Source organism: Drosophila willistoni (assembly GCF_018902025.1).
Source record: "Drosophila willistoni isolate 14030-0811.24 chromosome 2R unlocalized genomic scaffold, UCI_dwil_1.1 Seg167, whole genome shotgun sequence".
Lineage (NCBI taxonomy): Eukaryota > Metazoa > Arthropoda > Insecta > Diptera > Drosophilidae > Drosophila > Drosophila willistoni.
In genome coordinates this window covers 22,347,252-22,356,238 of record NW_025814050.1, presented here as the reverse complement: position 1 = coordinate 22,356,238, position 8,987 = coordinate 22,347,252, and the positions used below count along the sequence as shown (strand labels likewise).

General features: G+C 35.3%; 1 non-coding gene across 1 annotated transcript; it reads right to left on the bottom strand.

Annotated features, from left to right (window-relative positions):
* Nucleotides 1-8,299: 8,299 nt before the first annotated feature.
* Nucleotides 8,300-8,381, bottom strand: Trnas-aga. Its single transcript has one exon. It is a non-coding gene; the product is annotated as a tRNA-Ser (tRNA).
* Between the last annotated feature and the right edge of the window lie 606 nt (nucleotides 8,382-8,987).

Below are 8,987 nucleotides of genomic sequence, written 5' to 3'. Positions count from 1 at the left end.
ACAATACATTTTTCCTCTCAGTTTTCTTTCATTTTTTTTTTTGTCAATGTGTGTGTGTGTCAACTTAATTTAATTTGCCAGAGCCGCGAGCTGACAATGGCAAGAGAGTGAATGTGAATGTGAATACATAATCCATACAGATGGGAGTTTCATTCCATGACCAGATCTCTCTCTCTCGCTCAGCAGTAACTGGCTCTGGGTTGATAGGAGTATGTTCATATATGGAATGGAGGTGGGTAGGGGAGGATGGGCTATGCGCTATAGTATGGATACTTCAGGCTTGTCAAGTGGCACTTATTAAAACGTCAATTACTCATTCTCATTTTGTTTGTCAAGACTCGAGAGTTCGTGCCCGCATTTGAGTGTGAGTGTGTGTGTGTGTGTGTGTGCGTGTGCTTGCCTTTCTGTGTATGTGTGTGTCAAAGGTTGACAAACGTTAACAGGTTTGTTAATTGCGTTGGGGCATCCTTAGCCGTGCATAAACATTGCGCTACAATTAGCCAATGCTGACTCTTAGGTGTTACGATACCTGCCGTGTCTCACCTCATCATCGAAGCCGCTACAAGTTGTTTGTCCATGTTTGTTGCTTTGTTGGTTTACCACCAAGGCAAAAAAAAAACAAAAAATTCCTGGTTGAAAATTGCCATCCCGCAAGTGGCTAGGCATTCTATGAATGCATTTGGCTATTGTTGCTTGCCGGAAATGGTAGCCATGACAGCTGATGCCCTGCCCACTTTTGCCCACTTTTTCGCTGGCTATGCAAATATGCAGATGCCGCAGACATGCCGCGGGACAGACACTCACTAAAGTCGACCAAATCAAATGAAAGCACACGCATTCGAAACGCGCAAGATGGGTTTTTGCTGAGCCTGGCAAAAGGCAACCCGGAAAAGGCATTCGAATTTTTCAAATCGAATTGAACGCGTTTTTCTCGCACTTTTTATTTTGCTTTCTGTTTTGTTTTGCATCATTTTTTTTGCGGCGTTTTGTGTTGCTGTCTCGCACTTCACTAAAGCAATAAAGTGGAAATAACGCCAGAAGGGGGAGCGGCTATGGTAACTAAACTGATATGAAATTTACCAAACTACATAAAAACTATTGATGGGGAAACTTTAAGCAGAACTAATATTCTAGTTTAGCCAAATGCATTTGATGTTATTTAATATCATGTATTTATATTTAGCATATAAATAATAATAAATTTCAAATAATAAAAAATACATGTTTATTTAGAGTTATTTCTCTAATCGTATATTTATTTTACTTAATTTATTTAGTAGTATGCTCTCGGCAAATCCAATTGTAACTTATGCATTCGCATTTCCCACAAATCAATCAAATTGTGTGAAAAACGATTTAAAATGAAAATTTATTACTGGATTTTCTCATCAGTTTTGGTTGGCCTAAGGCTTTTCATTTATTTAACAGTTCATTGGCCTGCGGCAAACCAATCAAATTAATGCCAAGCAGTGTGAAAAATTACTTTTCTCTTTTGATTAATAACTAAAACAACCCTCTCCACCCTCTACTTTCACTCTGTCTAACCGACTTTCCCTTTCTCTCCAACCACTCTCCCTCTCTTTCTCCGTCTTGAAGATTTTGTCTACATTCTCTGCCCAAAAATTGGTCATAATAGTGTCGGTTTCTGTGGTTAAGCGTATTCTGTGTGAAACTTTAATTACGGGAACGCAATTTGAAATGCTCATGAATTTCTTAAAAGGGTTTTTTTTTCGTGTATCAGAAAATTTAACAATGCCTTAGAATTTAAATCAAGATTGAAGCGAACTGAATCTGTTTTGGGATAAACAAGAAAAACAATCTCCGAAATGCAAAGCAAAAGCATGGCGACAATCATCATGATGATGACGATGAGGACGACGATGACGATGATGATGATGATGATTAAACTGAGAGACCCTGGACAAGGGCCGTCTGTCAGCCTTTTTGTTGTTTTTGTTTTTCCGGTGGGTTTCTCATAGGGACACGACACTTTACGTGACTTCCTTAACATAAACAATTTGTTTGCTCGCATTTCAGTTTAATACCAGAGCACAAGGAGCTACATTGGGCCAAGTCTTTTGTTTAGTTTATGCGGCATGAAGGACTAAATATTTGTTGGAATGAGACAGAAATGTTGACAGCTGACGACCAAGTATTCAGCAGTCAGCAGTCAGAGGAAGTTGTGTGTTTCGTGAAATAACAAGCTGATAAAGTTTGAAGAAATATTTTTTGGCCTGTACTTGGAATACGGGTACACTTGGCTGACACTTGGCCCCTTGGGCGGCTATGGTATATAAAACGTTTAAAGCCCCAGTAGCTCAGAATCTAAAGCCAACTGAAGATGGGAGATGGAAGCAAACGAGCCAGGGTCAAGATGAACCATGTAAATTTTTGGCCCCTTTGCAAAAGATGCTTGTCTACGCCCTGCTAGCGTATAAGAAGCCAGTATTAATACTTACGTATATATATATATATATATATATACTTGCCACCGACAAAACTTGCTTGCAAAGTACTTTGTGGCACTTCCGCGCCAGCCACTTCCGCATAAAAGATAACATAACAAGAACTGCTACACAAGTACCAACTGTATCCTTTTGTCCTACTGTCTGTCTTTCACTCTCTCTCTTTCTCTCGCTTATCTCAGTGTGTGTGTGTGAGTGTATGTGCATCCTTTAGTTTCAAAATACACGAGTTCCACTTAGCATTTCGTTCTCTCTGTATCTCTTTGGCTGCAATTGCCAATGGCAGACTCCGTTCAACTGGCGTCCAACGTCATAATCAAAATGCCTGAACCTTGAACTACTTGCAACAATAAAAGTAAATGTCCAACAAAAGGAGACCAAAAAAAAAAAAGAAAAGGACACCAAATAAAATAGCAGAAACAAAACCGTAGCCAGGACCAGTCCCTATAACAATTGTTTAACTGTGCGATATTCCACAGCTTGTGTGCCCATAAAAAGGACATAAACATTTTTATGACTTTTGCCCCTTTACATTGGACGGGGCCGCAAAAAAAAAAAAAAAACAAACAAAAACAAAAAGCAACATCATAGAAATACAAATTCTATTCTTATTTTAACGCTCTCAAATTGTTGCAAATTAGATGTATTTATAATATAATTAATTTAATGCCACATAACAATTTCTTTTGCAGCTTTAATTCAACAAGTTTCTAAAAGAAAATATTTACATTGGCAGAAAAGAAAGTTAATTTTAAAGTCTGCCCCAAGAAATTGACTCCAGTTAATTGCTAAAAATTGTTTAAAGAAAATAAAACGGGAAAAAAAACAAAGTAAAATACGAAAAAGTTCTTAAAGCTAATATTTATTTTGTTATTTTTTTGTATCTTGTAATATATTAAAGACCGTTTAATAGATTTGCTGCCATTATGAACGTGCCTTTGTATAAATCGCATTATTTTTCTTACTTGGCAATAAATCATATTTTTTCTTACTTTTCTGCAACCTACTCGTTTTTCTATGCCCTTTCATAGAGAGAATGAGAGTGAGGGTATATTAATTCAGGCGAAAAGAATGTCATCAAAAATAATTTAATATACTCTTGTCAGGCAGAAGTCTCTCTCTATTAATAGATCTTAAATAATTGTCTTCTTCATTTCGCATAGTTTTTTGAATGATTTCAAGTGATTATAATAAACCACTTTTGTGCTTCTTTCTTCAAAGGATATTTAAAGGACGGCCTAGCTGAAACATAATTTTTTGGGCTTTCGATTTATTTTCTATGGCAGACAAAGAACAAACAGAAGAAAAAAATTCTGCTGAACTACAAGATAAACAATGACTAAGGGCCACTGAGTGACTTGGTTAAAATTGAGTAGAGAGAGAAAGAGAGCCAAAAAAAACCGAAACTGAAACAGAAGTTTAATCTATAAAAACATTGAGCCATGATTCGGTTAGGTAATCTCTCTCTAAGCAGGAGCATAATTGCTTTGATGAATGTGTATCGGTAAGATTAGCTAAAATGCACCCCAGAGGCCTTCAATAATAATAATAATTACTCCCCGAATATTTTGAGGCTAATATTGGAGATTTATAATGCCTTTGGGGGTCTGAGAAAAGCGCCGCACGCCAAACATTCAAATGTATGTGCAATATTAATGAGAGCAAGTTTAATATGCATGAAGCGAAGGGAAATTTAAAGACCATCAAAAGTGGGCTACAAAACTTAAAATGCAGGCAACGTACTAAAGTCAGAGCATATCTCATGACCGCCAACCACTCAAAGTTGCAAGCCGAGCACGGTCGTACGCGGAGTAAAGCGAGAGACAGGAAAAAAAGACAAATTGCATAAAGGATAAAAGGCAAGGCAAAGTGAACGAAAAGAACAAAACTGCAGTAAAGGCATGCCTGTCCGTGTATATGATTGGCACTGTATGATGGTCTGTGTGTCTCTGCCTATATGTATGTGCAAAAGAGGGAAAAAACGCTGAAAACGTAAAACCAACGAGCGTCAAGATTTAGCAGTGAATGGGAGGAGACAAAGAGAGACAGTGAGACTGAGAGACGGAGAGACAGAGAGCATTGTACAATTGGTGCTTCCTTCGAGTCCTTCGCGGTTACTGCCATCCATTTTGGGAATCCGCAACGTAATTGACATTTGATTAACGCATAGCTCAGCCACATACCCTAACCCAGCATCCACCATTCGCCCTCAGCTCCTCAGACAACAGAACAACAGTGCAAAGAGCAACGTTAATCACAACTGAGAGTTACTTGGAGTGGAGATAAATTGAAGGCCTAACACAACATGAAATGTGTCCCGTTGTCGGAGGCATTGTGCAACGAGAAATTGAGATATATTCACTTATGTGTCCACCATCAAATTATAATGAGTTTAATGTCTATAAAGTACACACGCACACAAACACACACACATGCGCAAAATGACATTTTAATGGCCGCAAATGTTTTTTAATTACATCAATGTCAGTGGTTTTGCCATTTACTTAATTTTGTTGAACATTTAATATAACATTTTTATAAATAATGATATTCTGCTTAACAAGTCAAGCCATGAAAAAAAAAACGCTTTAATAATTTAACAAATTTTAAAATAGAACAAAATTAAATGAGAACAAATTTTGTTTATTTTATCTAACTCATTTCAACAAAACCCTTAAATATAATATAATATGCAATATAATGACAAATCTGATGTAAGCATAAAGGCAAATTACTATCTCAGATTTGAGGGCTTAAAGTCTTGTGATATTAATTATACAAAACGCCAACGCTTGTTAGGCAACAAAAATTTCAGCATTTTATGCAAGCCAAATGTGAACCCTTCTTGTCGTCTTTGGGGTAACCAGTTTAATTTGGACCCCTCCAGTTTTCGATGGGGTTAAAACTCCAAGCACGTGTTCGTGTTGGGGCTGTGGCCCATTAACGCTTCTTGGGTTTTTGTGCATAATTAGAAATGCCGCATGACATACTGAAAATTATAGCCCACCCAGCAACAGGAATGTTAGCTAGCATCACCAAAGAGTTTCATAGATGTCGCTTCAAGGTGGGTACACAAATTATACACACGCACACCCAAACACCCGTACGCATACATACACTCACACACAGGCATTCCATTGTGTAGACAGACAGACAGACAGACAGATTCTCCGGTCATAACAAATGTCCTTGGGTGTGCTCTAACTGTAACTGATAGCCATGTTTACTCTACGGATACCACCATCCGGACGTACCCAACACCTTGACTCTTTTGGCATTCCCTAAATGCGTAAGTGGCAGGTCGCCGCCTTGAATCAGGTGTTAAGAGCAACAACTACAGTTTGTTGCTTGTCTAGCCATGCTTTTTCGGGGTGCAGGGGGAACTGTCATGAATTGTGGTTGGGTTGAGGCGGTTTCGGTCTCGTTTTCGTTATCTGCTTGAAGTATCTAAAGTGTCTACTCTTGTGTCTCCGGGTCACTTTTTGGGTTTTTAGTTACATCGAGCGTTTATTCTCTTGTTTGTCTTCTGTAATGACTTTTGGCTCAAGTGAAGTTTGTAAGGTGTGCAAACATACATATATTCTTAAAGTTTTGAAAAGTTTTCGAAATTGTAATATGGATATTGTTTTAGAAGGTTTTTTGATCACATTGACATATTTATTAAAGCTAAAAATATAAATAAAAATATAGAAAAATGGATATATGTAGTTTATCTCAGCTGGACTAAGTTGACTGGACACAAAAATGAATGGCATGTTGAAAATTTTACAGTGATGCAGATTGAGTTGTTTGTTTGTTTCAAGACAAATCAGAGGTGGAAAAAGACAGGAAGACTTAAGGTATAATTTTAAGGCCTCTCGACAAAGAACAAAATTATCATCCCAACTCAGAACCAAAGTAAGTATTACAAAAACTGTTTATTCTCTCGATTTTGTAAAAAATTCTCTCGTCTATTTAATGTTTATAATGTTAGTTTCCAACGAACTGCCCTATACTAATAATGAAAGAATGAATTCGGAACATAAATGGGCATATTTAGATGCCAACATCTGAGATTTCAGCATCTGTTATGCAAATGTAAATTTTTGTCTAACAAAACCAAATGTAATTTCAGATTCCTTTCCTTGCTTTCATAATTTCAAATCACTTAGCCAAAACTCACTTTGAATTTAGAATAGAAAAGCCACCAAGTCATTACTTGCGATTTGCCTTCATGAGCCCATTTTCTAGGCCTAAATTGTTTTCAATAAAATTGTTTGCATTCTACAAATGTCTCTTTCATTCGTTTTGGGCTTTCGCCTGTTTGTTTGGGACCACAAATTAGCGTAATCAATTTGTAAATTCGTTTTTCTTTTCTCTGACGCAGAGCCCAAGGCATTTTTGGCATTATTACAGAAATGATTACACCTACAATTTAAAAAGGACGAAAATTTATTTGTTTAATTTGCATTTGTTAGGGATTTGCCTATAAATATCAGTATGTATGTATATATCGAATTAAATTGACTGTTGTCTGGCTGGTTGTTATTCTTATTATTGTTGTTTTTGTTTCTGCTCTTAAGTGCTGCGAGCTGTAAACCAATATTTATGTCTACTTATATATATGTATGTATATTCTTAGATTATTAATGGCGTCTAGAGGCAAGGCGAAAACAATCATAATATTTATCTTAGTCTGGCATCGATTTTTGCATTGTCTCTGTGTGAAGTTAAATTCGTTTTGCCGCATTTGTTTATCGTATTAATGTGTTAATAATGCTGATTGTTTATTAGCAAATTACAGCATTATGTGAAATTGAATTTGTTTATGTACATAATTGTAATTATTATGACAATGCGAAATAATTTATGTATTTCACTCGAACACTTGTAGCTGTATGTGAAGTAAAAGTGCATGCCCCATTAAGTATGCAACAAATAACACACAAACCTATATGTGTAGTAGTGAGGTTTGTGTCCTCAAAATAAGTAAAAATTGTCTTTAAAAGAGGGAAGAATAGAAATGGAATTCATCGTCAATGAATCGGTAATTAAAAAGTTCAGAAAAAAAGGAAATAGTACGAATTCGAATACTGTAGAGTAAACAATTTGTCAGTATAAGATATTTATTACTTTCAATAGACTTATTTGGGTCTGTTGTATCAGACAAAAATTTCAATTTCTCTCTAAATAGCAGCACCCTGCTTATTAAAGCCCATAGGAAAAGTAAATTGCTTTAGTTTGGTCAAGGGTTTTTGAAGATATATTGCTCTCTAGTAGTTGAAAGTTCCGAAAATTTAAAATTCCCCTTTCAGTTTCAATTTCCTTGCCCTTAATTACAGCAAGTCTGCCAAGTTTTTGATGCATTTTTCATGCAAATGATGTTAGAGAGTATATTTCCATGCCTTTTTCTAATTGTTAACAAAGCTTTGAGGCACTTCGTAGACATTCTCTTAGTTTCTACCTCTATACTAGTGACTAGTCGGCCTTGTCGGTGAAAAAATAAATTTCAATTTCCTTTAATCTGCTTCAAGGCATAATCAAATTGCTTTCATTTCTCTTTTTAGGAGCACATTTGTTCTTCATGTTCTTTTTCGAGGATATAATGAAGCTTGAAAAGTCAAAGAAATCTCACCAATACTCATAAATGTGGATTTGCAGTCACAGCAAAATCGTATATGTATAAACGCATAAAACGCATGAAAATTTAAAATTTGTTATAAAAAATTGAATATAAATATGATAAAAGATATTTAATTAGCGGGTATACATAAATCTATATATCATTGTTTTACATTCATCCGAAAGAAAAAGACTTCAAAAAAAACCATTTCCAAAAAAAACATCGTATGAATCGCAGTCGGTAGGATTCGAACCTACGCTCCCAGAGGGAATCTGATTTCTAGTCAGACGCCTTAACCGCTCGGCCACGACTGCTTGTTGATCTCTCTCAAAAATAGTGGCCCACATTTAATTTCATCGAAAATTTTTAATTATATTTTTTATTTTTATAAAAAGAAAAAAACTGATAAAAATAATTAAATTACTTGAATTACTTGCCGAGTTTGAATTTTATATATTTTTAATTTTTTTTTTATTTGGTTTTTGTGTGCTCTTACAAGTTATATTAACCAAGAGGTAGCTAGTCAAAACGCTGTCGAGCTCACAAATTTCCACTAATCACTTTTAAAACGATCAATTTATTATAATTTAATTGTTAATCGAAACATCTATTCTTAAGAAATCTACTTTAACATAAATTTTAACTGCAGATTTTCAGTCCTAAAGCTTTGCAACGTACCAAAAAGTCTTTCTATGAGTATAATATAATATTATTATGTAGGTTATTTTATTAGTTACCAACTTCTTAGCAAAAACAACCTACCCGTTTTTCAGTATCAATTATTTTTGATAAGTTTTAATTTAAAACTTTTAAATCAAAACATTTTTTGTGATAATTGTAAAGTGCTATTGGCAGTGATTATTATTATATGCAAGATAATACATAGCTTTCACCTCGTTAGTTGATTTTATTTTCTACTA